Here is an 11,332-nt window from a genome sequence, read left to right as displayed (position 1 = left end):
AGTCCACGTTTCTCCTACCCAGTGTGCTGTGTGTCCCAGTCCACGTTTCTCCTACCCAGTGTGCTGTGTATCCCAGTCCACGTTTCTCCTACCCAGTGTGCTGTGTGTCCCAGTCCTCGTCTCTCCTACCTAGTGTGCTGTGTGTCCCAGTCCACGTTTCTCCTAGACAGTGTGCTGTGTGTCCCAGTCCTCCTTTCTCCTACCCAGTGTGCTGTGTGTCCCAGTCCTCCTTTCTCCTACCCAGTGTGCTGTGTGTCCCAGTCCTCCTTTCTCCTACCCAGTGTGCTGTGTGTCCCAGTCCTCGTCTCTCCTACCCAGTGTGCTGTGTGTCCCAGTCCTCGTCTCTCCTACCCAGTGTGCTGTGTGTCCCAGTCCTCCTTTCTCCTACCCAGTGTGCTGTGTGTCCCAGTCCTCGTCTCTCCTACCCAGTGTGCTGTGTGTCCCAGTCCTCCTTTCTCCTACCCAGTGTGCTGTGTCCCAGTCCTCCTTTCTCCTACCCAGTGTGCTGTGTGTCCCAGTCCTCGTCTCTCCTACCCAGTGTGCTGTGTGTCCCAGTCCTCCTTTCTCCTACCCAGTGTGCTGTGTGTCCCAGTCCTCCTTTCTCCTACCCAGTGTGCTGTGTGTCCCAGTCCTCCTTTCTCCTACCCAGTGTGCTGTGTGTCCCAGTCCTCCTTTCTCCTACCCAGTGTGCTGTGTGTCCCAGTCCTCCTTTCTCCTACCCAGTGTGCTGTGTGTCCCAGTCCTCCTTTCTCCTATCCAGTGTGTTGTGTGTCCCAGTCCTCGTCTCTCCTACCCAGTGTGCTGTGTGTCCCAGTCCTCCTTTCTCCTACCCAGTGTGCTGTGTGTCCCAGTCCTCCTTTCTCCTACCCAGTGTGCTGTGTGTCCCAGTCCTCGTCTCTCCTACCCAGTGTGCTGTGTGTCCCAGTCCTCCTTTCTCCTACCCAGTGTGCTGTGTCCCAGTCCTCCTTTCTCCTACCCAGTGTGCTGTGTGTCCCAGTCCTCCTTTCTCCTACCCAGTGTGCTGTGTCCCAGTCCTCCTTTCTCCTACCCAGTGTGCTGTGTGTCCCAGTCCTCCTTTCTCCTACCCAGTGTGCTGTGTGTCCCAGTCCTCCTTTCTCCTACCCAGTGTGCTGTGTGTCCCAGTCCTCCTTTCTCCTATCCAGTGTGCTGTGTGTCCCAGTCCTCGTCTCTCCTACCCAGTGTGCTGTGTGTCCCAGTCCTCCTTTCTCCTACCCAGTGTGCTGTGTGTCCCAGTCCTCCTTTCTCCTTCCCAGTGTGGTGTGTCCCAGTCCTCGTCTCTCCTACCCAGTGTGCTGTGTGTCCCAGTCCTCCTTTCTCCTACCCAGTGTGCTGTGTCCCAGTCCTCCTTTCTCGTACCCAGTGTGCTGTGTGTCCCAGTCCTCCTTTCTCCTACCCAGTGTGCTGTGTGTCCCAGTCCTCCTTTCTCCTACCCAGTGTGCTGTGTGTCCCAGTCCTCGTCTCTCCTACCCAGTGTGCTGTGTGTCCCAGTCCTCGTCTCTCCTACCCAGTGTGCTGTGTGTCCCAGTCCTCCTTTCTCCTACCCAGTGTGCTGTGTCCCAGTCCTCCTTTCTCCTACCCAGTGTGCTGTGTGTCCCAGTCCTCCTTTCTCCTACCCAGTGTGCTGTGTGTCCCAGTCCTCCTTTCTCCTACCCAGTGTGCTGTGTGTCCCAGTCCTCCTTTCTCCTACCCAGTGTGCTGTGTGTCCCAGTCCTCCTTTCTCCTATCCAGTGTGCTGTGTGTCCCAGTCCTCGTCTCTCCTACCCAGTGTGCTGTGTGTCCCAGTCCTCCTTTCTCCTACCCAGTGTGCTGTGTGTCCCAGTCCTCCTTTCTCCTACCCAGTGTGCTGTGTGTCCCAGTCCTCGTCTCTCCTACCCAGTGTGCTGTGTGTCCCAGTCCTCGTCTCTGGTTGCTCTCTGGCCAACCGCCTGCTGACGTCATAGAACAAGCTACAGTTGTTCAACTCACTCTTCTTCCTTTCTTTCTGTCTGTCTTTCAGTCAGTGACTCACTCTGTCCCCCGCTGTTTTGGTGTTTGTGTGTTATCATGACATGTTTAAGGCTCATTGATGCTTCCTTATTATAATAATAGTTTGGCAAAGTAGCAGTAGCAGTTTGAATTTAAATGAATTTTTCAAGGGGCCCATTTTCATAATGCTATTGCCAACCAAATATGCATTGGCAAAAAGTCCCCCAAATGCAACCATCAATCTGAATCCAAACCAGAATTCCAATGTGAACACAGAAGCCAGACTTATGGAGTGTGTTTGTTCACTGTCTCAGGTGGGGAAGTGGGAGAACGGCTCCCTGTCCATGAAGTACCACGTCTGGCCTCGCTTTGAGATCTACTCAGGGGCAGAGAGCCGGGAGGACGACCACCTTTCCATCGTTACGCTGGAGGAGGCTCCGTTCGTCATCGTGGAGGACGTTGACCCCCTCAGTGGCACGTGTATGAGGAACACTGTGCCCTGCAGGAGACAGCTCCAAACAATGTGAGGGGAAAACTCTCCACAACACTGTCTAGTGCCACGTACAATGTCTGTTACACAATGTATATCCTTAATACTAATGTAATGTGTATAATACCACAACAATGTATTCAACTATAATGTAAAGTATTGATGTCAAAGCAGTGTCCAAGTCTATCATTTTAAGCTATATAATAATTCTAGTTATGCCCCTTATAGTGTACCACAGTATCCACCATAAAAGCCTTTAGACTCAAACTCCCTTCTTACAGTACTTTAAGAATACCTGCCATCTTCCTCCAGTATCTCTACATCTGTACTGAGTTGTATTAAGCCTCTAACTGTGTGGCTACGTCCTGTCCTGTGTCTCAATATGTTCCTCTCTCCACCCTGTCTCACTCTGCTGTGGCAACATGGCCATGATGGTATCCACACCCAGGCTAGCGGGGTAGGAAGTACTCTGTTAACGTCTCTAGAAAGCCGAGCGCTTTAAGCATGCTGATAATGTTCCCCTCCATCTAATCTCTGTCTAAACATACGTTGTTCAGCATGGAAAAAATACCTTTGCCTGCCGCCTGGAGATGTATGAATGCCTGGTGTTAATAAGGCCCATTGTTCTCCCTCACCTTTTACATATTTATTTTAAACGTTTGCTCAGTCTGTCTATTCCTGTTGCACTTTCCCCTACTATATCTCCCCCTCTTCTGTTCTGTTAGTTTCTCTCTTCCTTTCCTCCATTTTATGCTACCCTAACTCTCTGCACGCCTTTCTCCTTTCTCTGCCGCTCTCCTCCTCCCTCGCTCTTTCCCTCTCTCTTTCCCTCTCTCTCTTTCCCTCTCTCTTTCCCTCTCCCTTTCTCTCGCTCTTTCCCTCTCTCTCTTTCTATGTCTCTCTCTCTTAGAAATAAAACCGTCGACTCTGGGATCTATATCAAGCGCTGCTGTAAGGGATTCTGCATCGACATCCTGAAGAAGATCGCCAAGCACGTCAAGTTCACCTACGACCTCTACCTGGTGACCAACGGAAAACACGGCAAGAAGATCAACGGCACCTGGAACGGCATGGTGGGAGAGGTGGGCCTCCGGAGCTGCAGCTAGTCTGTCTGTGTATGACGGTGTCATGGGGGTTAGCTACCTGTGTCAGTCTGTCTGTTTAGCAGTCTGCAGGTATCAATCTGTCAACTGTATCTTATGTTTGTCTGTCTCTGTTTGTCTGCCAGTGTCTGTGTCTGTCTGTATCTGTGTCAGTGGCTATCCCAACCGGAACCGTGCCCTCTGTTATTAACTTGGAGCCACCTGGAAGGAAAACTCATTCTGAGTGACTGATAGACAGACGTTCCTCTTCCACTTCCATGTCACCAGTTTGTTCATTTGGGCATCAGCTAATGTCAGTCAGGTTAAGTACCTCACTCAAGGGTAAAGAGCAGTCTACCATGAAAGTCCAGTTTGTGTTATAAGGATGTTGCGTAATCGACATTGGTCCCAAGGTAAGGTTGTTGTCAGTTCTAATATACAGCAGTAGCAGCAGCTGCACTGAGGCAGAGAGCAGCAGAGTTTTTAGTTTACCACTCTGTTCTAACTTCAGGAAAGTTCTAATGTTGCCCCTCACCTTGGTAACAGCCCAAAGGCTGTGGGTAAAAATACGTAGTGGGAGTTTACTGTAGCAGAGGATGTTCTGGTTGGAATAACCTTCCACTGTCATAGATAGGACTACATACCCACTGTCATAGACAGGACTACATACCCACTGTCATAGACAGGACTACATATCCACTGTCTACATACCCACTGTCATAGACAGGACTACATACCCACTGTCATAGACAGGACTACATAACCACTGTCATAGACAGGACTACATACCCACTGTCATAGACAGGACTACATACCCACTGTCATAGACAGGACTACATATCCACTGTCATAGTCAGGACTACATATCCACTGTCATAGATAGGACTACATATCCACTGTCATAGACAGGACTACATATCCACTGTCATAGACAGGACTACATATCCACTGTCATAGACAGGACTACATATCCACTGTCATAGACAGGACTACATATCCACTGTCATAGACAGGACTACATCTCCACTGTCATAGACAGGACTACATACCCACTGTCATAGACAGGACTACATACCCACTGTCATAGTCAGGACTACATATCCACTGTCATAGTCAGGACTACATATCCACTGTCATAGACAGGACTACATATCCATTGTCATAGACAGGACTACATATCCACTGTCATAGTCAGGACTACATATCCACTGTCATAGTCAGGACTACAAATCCACTGTCATAGACAGGACTACATAACCACTGTCATAGACAGGACTACATACCCACTGTCATAGTCAGGACTACATATCCACTGTCATAGTCAGGACTACATATCCACTGTCATAGACAAAACTACATATCCACTGTCATAGACAGAACTACATATCCACTGTCATAGACAGGACTGCACGTCGCTCCAACGGGTAGTATAACTTTTATAACTTTTTCATTATATTTCATTATATCACAACGGTTTGATTTGTCTTATCTTAGCAATTTCTTCTCAGCTAGCTACATAGCCGTCTTTGTATCAAAGATAATTGCGTAATTATCGTATTTCGCCGTCCTAACGTAGTCTTCACTAGCCAGCTAGCTAACGTCCATTGATTAGCTGCACTGGAGAAACTGTTCACTCAACTGAACGACTTGATCAGTGTAGTGTTAGCTAGCTACATAGCTGTCTTTGCTGTCTTCGTATCATCGTATCATCGTATCCAAGATAATTGTGTTGTTTAGGTTTAGAGTGTGTAGTCTTAGAGTGATTATCTTAATTTACCGAGGTTAGCTAGCCAGCTATTTGTCGTCCTTAACGTAGGTGACTCTGCTAGCTAGCCAACAGCTAGCCAACGCTAGCCAACGTCTTCTGTATAGAACTCAACTACCCGGTCGCATTCACAGGTTGTATCACATTTTCACTTCATTTTCATTACAGTACAACGGTTTGATTTGTTTGATCGTAGCTAGCTACTTAGCTAGCTACATAGCCGTCTTTGTATCAAAGATAATTGTGTAGTCTAGAGCGATTTTCTAGGTTCGCTAGCCATCTATTGTCGTTCTTTTAACGCAACGTAACGTAAACAACACTGCTAGCTAGCCTGCTAGCCCCGAATAGCAACACTGCAGAAACCATTACACTCAACGGAACGACTTGATTAGTGTAGTGTCAACAACGCACCCACTGCCAGCTGGCCTACTTCAGCAGTACTGTATCATTTTAATCATTTTAGTCAATAAGATTCTTGCTACGTAGCTTAACTTTCTGAACATTCGAGACGTGTAGTCCACTTGTCATTCCAATCTCCTTTGCATTAGCGTAGCCTCTTCTGTAGCCTGTCAACTATGTGTCGGTTTATCCCTGTTCTCTCCTCTCTGCACAGACCATACAAACGCTCCTCACCGCGTGGCCGGCCACCCTACTCTGGTGGTCCCAGCGCGCACGACCCACGTGGAGTTCCAGGTCTCCGGTAGCCTCTGGAACTGCCAATCTGCGGTCAACAAGGCAGAGTTCATCTCAGCCCATGCCTCCCTCCAGTCCCTCGACTTCTTGGCCCTGACGGAAACATGGATCACCACAGACAACACTGCTACTCCTACTGCTCTCTCTTCGTCCGCCCACGTGTTCTCGCACACCCCGAGAGCGTCTGGTCAGCGGGGTGGTGGCACCGGGATCCTCATCTCTCCCAAGTGGTCATTCTCTCTTTCTCCCTTACCCACCTGTCTATCGCCTCCTTTGAATTCCATGCTGTCACAGTTACTAGCCCTTTCAAGCTTAACATCCTTATCATTTATCGCCCTCCAGGTTCCCTCGGAGAGTTCATCAATGAGCTTGATGCCTTGATAAGCTCCTTTCCTGAGGACGGCTCACCTCTCACAGTTCTGGGCGACTTTAACCTCCCCACGTCTACCTTTGACTCTTTCCTCTCTGCCTCCTTCTTTCCACTCCTCTCCTCTTTTGACCTCACCCTCTCACCTTCCCCCCTACTCACAAGGCAGGCAATACGCTCGACCTCATCTTTACTAGATGCTGTTCTTCCACTAACCTCATTGCAACTCCCCTCCAAGTCTCCGACCACTGCCTTGTATCCTTTTCCCTCTCGCTCTCATCCAACACCTCCCACACTGCCCCTACTCGGATGGTATCGCGCCGTCCCAACCTTCGCTCTCTCTCCCCGCTACTCTCTCCTCTTCCATCCTATCATCTCTTCCCTCCGCACAAACCTTCTCCCACCTATCTCCTGATTCTGCCTCCTCAACCCTCCTCTCCTCCCTCTCTGCATCCCTTGACTCTCTATGTCCCCTATCCTCCAGGCCGGCTCGGTCCTCCCTCCCGCTCCGTGGCTCGATGACTCATTGCGAGCTCACAGAACAGGGCTCCGGGCAGCCGAGCGGAAATGGAGGAAAACTCGCCTCCCTGCGGACCTGGCATCCTTTCACTCCCTCCTCTCTACATTTTCCTCCTCTGTCTCTGCTGCTAAAGCCACTTTCTACCACGCTAAATTCCAAGCTTCTGCTTCCAACCCTAGGAAGCTCTTTGCCACCTTCTCCTCCCTCCTGAATCCTCCGCCCCTCCCCCCTCCTCCCTCTCTGCAGATCCGTCAACCATTTTGAAAAGAAGGTCGACATCCGATCCTCGTTTGCTAAGTCAAACGACACCGCTGGTTCTGCTCACACTGCCCTACCCTGTGCTCTGACCTCTTTCTCCCCTCTCTCTCCAGATGAAATCTCGCGTCTTGTGACGGCCGGCCGCCCAACAACCTGCCCGCTCGACCCTATCCCCTCCTCTCTTCTCCAGACCATTTCCGGAGACCTTCTCCTTACCTCACCTCGCTCATCAACTCATCCCTGACCGTTGGCTACGTCCCTTCCGTCTTCAAGAGAGCGAGAGTTGCACCCTTCTGAAAAAAACCTACACTCGATCCCTCCGATGTCAACAATTACAGACCAGTATCCCTTCTTTCTTTTCTCTCCAAAACTCTTGAACGTGCCGTCCTTGGCCAGCTCTCCCGCTATCTCTCTCTGAATGACCTTCTTGATCCAAATCAGTCAGGTTTCAAGACTAGTCACTCAACTGAGACTGCTCTCCTCTGTATCACGGAGGCGCTCCGCACTGCTAAAGCTAACTCTCTCTCCTCTGCTCTCATCCTTCTAGATCTATCGGCTGCCTTCGATACTGTGAACCATCAGATCCTCCTCTCCACCCTCTCCGAGTTGGGCATCTCCGGCGCGGCCCACGCTTGGATTGCGTCCTACCTGACAGGTCGCTCCTACCAGGTGGCGTGGCGAGAATCTGTCTCCTCACCACGCGCTCTCACCACTGGTGTCCCCCAGGGCTCTGTTCTTGGCCCTCTCCTATTCTCGCTATACACCAAGTCACTTGGCTCTGTCATAACCTCACATGGTCTCTCTTATCATTGCTATGCAGACGACACACAATTAATCTTCTCCTTTCCTCCTTCTGATGACCAGGTGGCGAATCGCATCTCTGCATGTCTGGCAGACATATCAGTGTGGATGACGGATCACCACCTCAAGCTGAACCTCGGCAAGACGGAGCTGCTCTTCCTCCCGGGGAAGGACTGCCCGTTCCATGATCTCGCCATCACGGTTGACAACTCCATTGTGTCCTCCTCCCAGAGCGCCAAGAACCTTGGCGTGATCCTGGACAACACCCTGTCGTTCTCAACTAACATCAAGGCGGTGGCCCGTTCCTGTAGGTTCATGCTCTACAACATCCGCAGAGTACGACCCTGCCTCACACAGGAAGCGGCGCAGGTCCTAATCCAGGCACTTGTCATCTCCCGTCTGGATTACTGCAACTCGCTGTTGGCTGGGCTCCCTGCCTGTGCCATTAAACCCCTTCAACTCATCCAGAACGCCGCAGCCCGTCTGGTGTTCAACCTTCCCAAGTTCTCTCACGTCACCCCGCTCCTCCGTTCTCTCCACTGGCTTCCAGTTGAAGCTCGCATCCGCTACAAGACCATGGTGCTTGCCTACGGAGCTGTGAGGGGAACGGCACCTCAGTACCTCCAGGCTCTGATCAGGCCCTACACCCAAACAAGGGCACTGCGTTCATCCACCTCTGGCCTGCTCGCCTCCCTACCACTGAGGAAGTACAGCTCCCGCTCAGCCCAGTCAAAACTGTTCGCTGCCCTGGCCCCCCAATGGTGGAACAAACTCCCTCACGACGCCAGGACAGCGGAGTCAATCACCACCTTCCGGAGACACCTGAAACCCCACCTCTTTAAGGAATACCTAGGATAGGTTAAGTAATCCCTCTCACCCCACCCCCCCTAAGTTTTAGATGCACTATTGTAAGTGACTGTCCCACTGGATGTCATAAGGTGATTGCACCAATTTGTAAGTCGCTCTGGATAAGAGCGTCTGCTAAATGACTTAAATGTAATGTAATGTAAATGACTACATATCCACTGTCATAGACAGGACTACATATCCACTGTCATAGTCAGGACTACATATCCACTGTCATAGTCAGGACTACATATCCACTGTCATAGACAGAACTACATATCCACTGTCATAGACAGAACTACATATCCACTGTCATAGACAGAACTACATATCCACTGTCATAGACAGAACTACATATCCACTATCATAGACAGAACTACATATCCACTGTCATAGACAGGACTACATATCCACTGTCATAGACAGAACTACATATCCACTGTCATAGACAGAACTACATCTCTATTGTCCTACTACAGTATAATCCACATTGACATTATACATTTCAGCCATTTATCAGACTCTCTTATTCAAAGCCACTTAGATTCAATATGGATACTGGGCCTCCAAGCCCAAAACGGTCACCTGTTATAAAGGGGTGTGTTTCATGTGGACTAAAAGGATGCTGGTGTACCGTCTCTATTCCACTTAGAAGAGGAATGTTAATGGAATTAAGAGTCTGTCCCAGCGCCGCTCAGAGGACGTATCTCACACTCGTAATGACCCCAGATCTACACACGACGACTGCATGGATCACATAGATGCCTCTTGACTTACACAATGTACCAGAGCTGTGCATAAAAGAGAGAAAGAAGTCACTGCAGGGTTGAAGTTGGTCCCTCCGCTCCATTTTGTGCTGACTTCATTTTGCTCACTGGTGTCGGCATTGATGGAGTGAAGGCAGTCACTAACCTTCATAATCCCAAATATTTGAGGCAAAACTCTTGATTACATGAGTTTGGCTTCAAACATCGACAGACGTGAACACAGAACACACACGCAAGAGTTCTCGCTCGCTCGCTCATTCTCAGTACCACCCACACAGGTCACTTTCATAACGGAGAGAGTACAAGCCGTGGGAGGGAGAATACGGAAAGCAAGAGGAAGTGGGTACACTGCTGGACAGACTTGCTCCCCCTGGGGACACACACACTAACACAAACAAATCCTTGGCACGCAAACCTACAGACCACAGGTAAAGGAAAAAGTCTCACCCCCCTCTCTTTCCCTCCCTCTGTCATTCACATTCACACCTTATTAACTCAGTCAGTTCTGTCCCACTTTACCCCGGTGCTGTAGGGCCCAGGTATTTAGGGCTAAATATACCTGGAGAGATGGAGGGGCACGAAGGGAGGGATGGAAAGCAGGGAGGAGAGGGAGGAGGAGGCAATGGGGTGGCTATTTCAAGCTGCCGTGACCCACTGTGGTAACCCAATTCTCCCTCCCTCTTTCTGTCTGTCTCCCCCTCCCCCTCGTTCTCTCTCTCCCTACCTCGTTCATGTCTGTTTCTCCCTCCCACCCTCGTTATCTCTCTCCCACCCTCGTTTCTCTCTCTCCCTCCCTCGTTCTGTCTGTCTCCCCCTCCCCTCCCTCGTTCTCTCTCTCCCTCCTTCATTCTGTCTGTCTCCCTCCCTCGTTCTGTCTGTCTCCCCTCCCCTCCCTCGTTCTCTCTCTCCCTCCTTCATTCTGTCTGTCTCGCTCCCTCGTTCTGTCTGTCTCCCCCTTCCCTCCCTCGTTCTCTCTCTCCCTCCTTCATTCTGTCTGTCTCGCTCCCTCGTTCTGTCTGTCTCCCCCTTCCCTCCCTCGTTCTGTCTGTCTCCCCCTTCCCTCCCTCGTTCTGTCTGTCTCCCCCTTCCCTCCCTCGTTCTCTCTCTCCCTCCCTCGTTCTGTCTGTCTCCCCCTTCCCTCCCTCGTTCTCTCTCTCCCTCCTTCATTCTGTCTGTCTCGCTCCCTCGTTCTGTCTGTCTCCCCCTTCCCTCCCTCGTTCTGTCTGTCTCCCCCTTCCCTCCCTCGTTCTGTCTGTCTCCCCCTTCCCTCCCTCGTTCTGTCTGTCTCCCCCTTCCCTCCCTCGTTCTGTCTGTCTCCCCCTTCCCTCCCTCGTTCTGTCTGTCTCCCCCTTCCCTCCCTCGTTCTGTCTGTCTCCCCCTTCCCTCCCTCGTTCTCTCTCTCCCTCCCTCGTTCTGTCTGTTCTGCCTCACATCTGTCGTTCTGTTTCTCTCACCATCCCGTCCCGCACTGGAGATCACAAGTCTCCACTTGACTGTTCTTGATGTGTAGGAACTGTCTCTCATTGACCTTTCTCTTTCTCTCTCACTCCCTCTCTCCCTACCGTCTCTCTCTCCACCTTTCTCTCTCAGGTGGAGACAAAAAAGGCCCACATGGCGGTGGGCTCCCTCACCATCAACAAGGAGAGGTCAGAGGTAATTGACTTCTCGGTGCCCTTCATTGAGACGGGCATCAGCGTCATGGTATCCCGTAGCAACGGCACCGTCTCGCCCTCTGCCTTCCTCGGTGAGTGTGACCA

The 11,332-nt window shown here is 50.8% G+C and overlaps 1 pseudogene; it reads left to right on the top strand.

Annotated features, from left to right (window-relative positions):
- Positions 1-11,332, top strand: part of LOC124000817 — a 125,225-nt pseudogene that overhangs the window by 100,351 nt on the left and 13,542 nt on the right.

Source organism: Oncorhynchus gorbuscha, linkage group LG16, assembly GCF_021184085.1.
Source record: "Oncorhynchus gorbuscha isolate QuinsamMale2020 ecotype Even-year linkage group LG16, OgorEven_v1.0, whole genome shotgun sequence".
NCBI lineage: Eukaryota > Metazoa > Chordata > Actinopteri > Salmoniformes > Salmonidae > Oncorhynchus > Oncorhynchus gorbuscha.
Note: the sequence above shows the minus strand (reverse complement) of the source record. Positions and strands in the feature narration are given on the sequence as shown.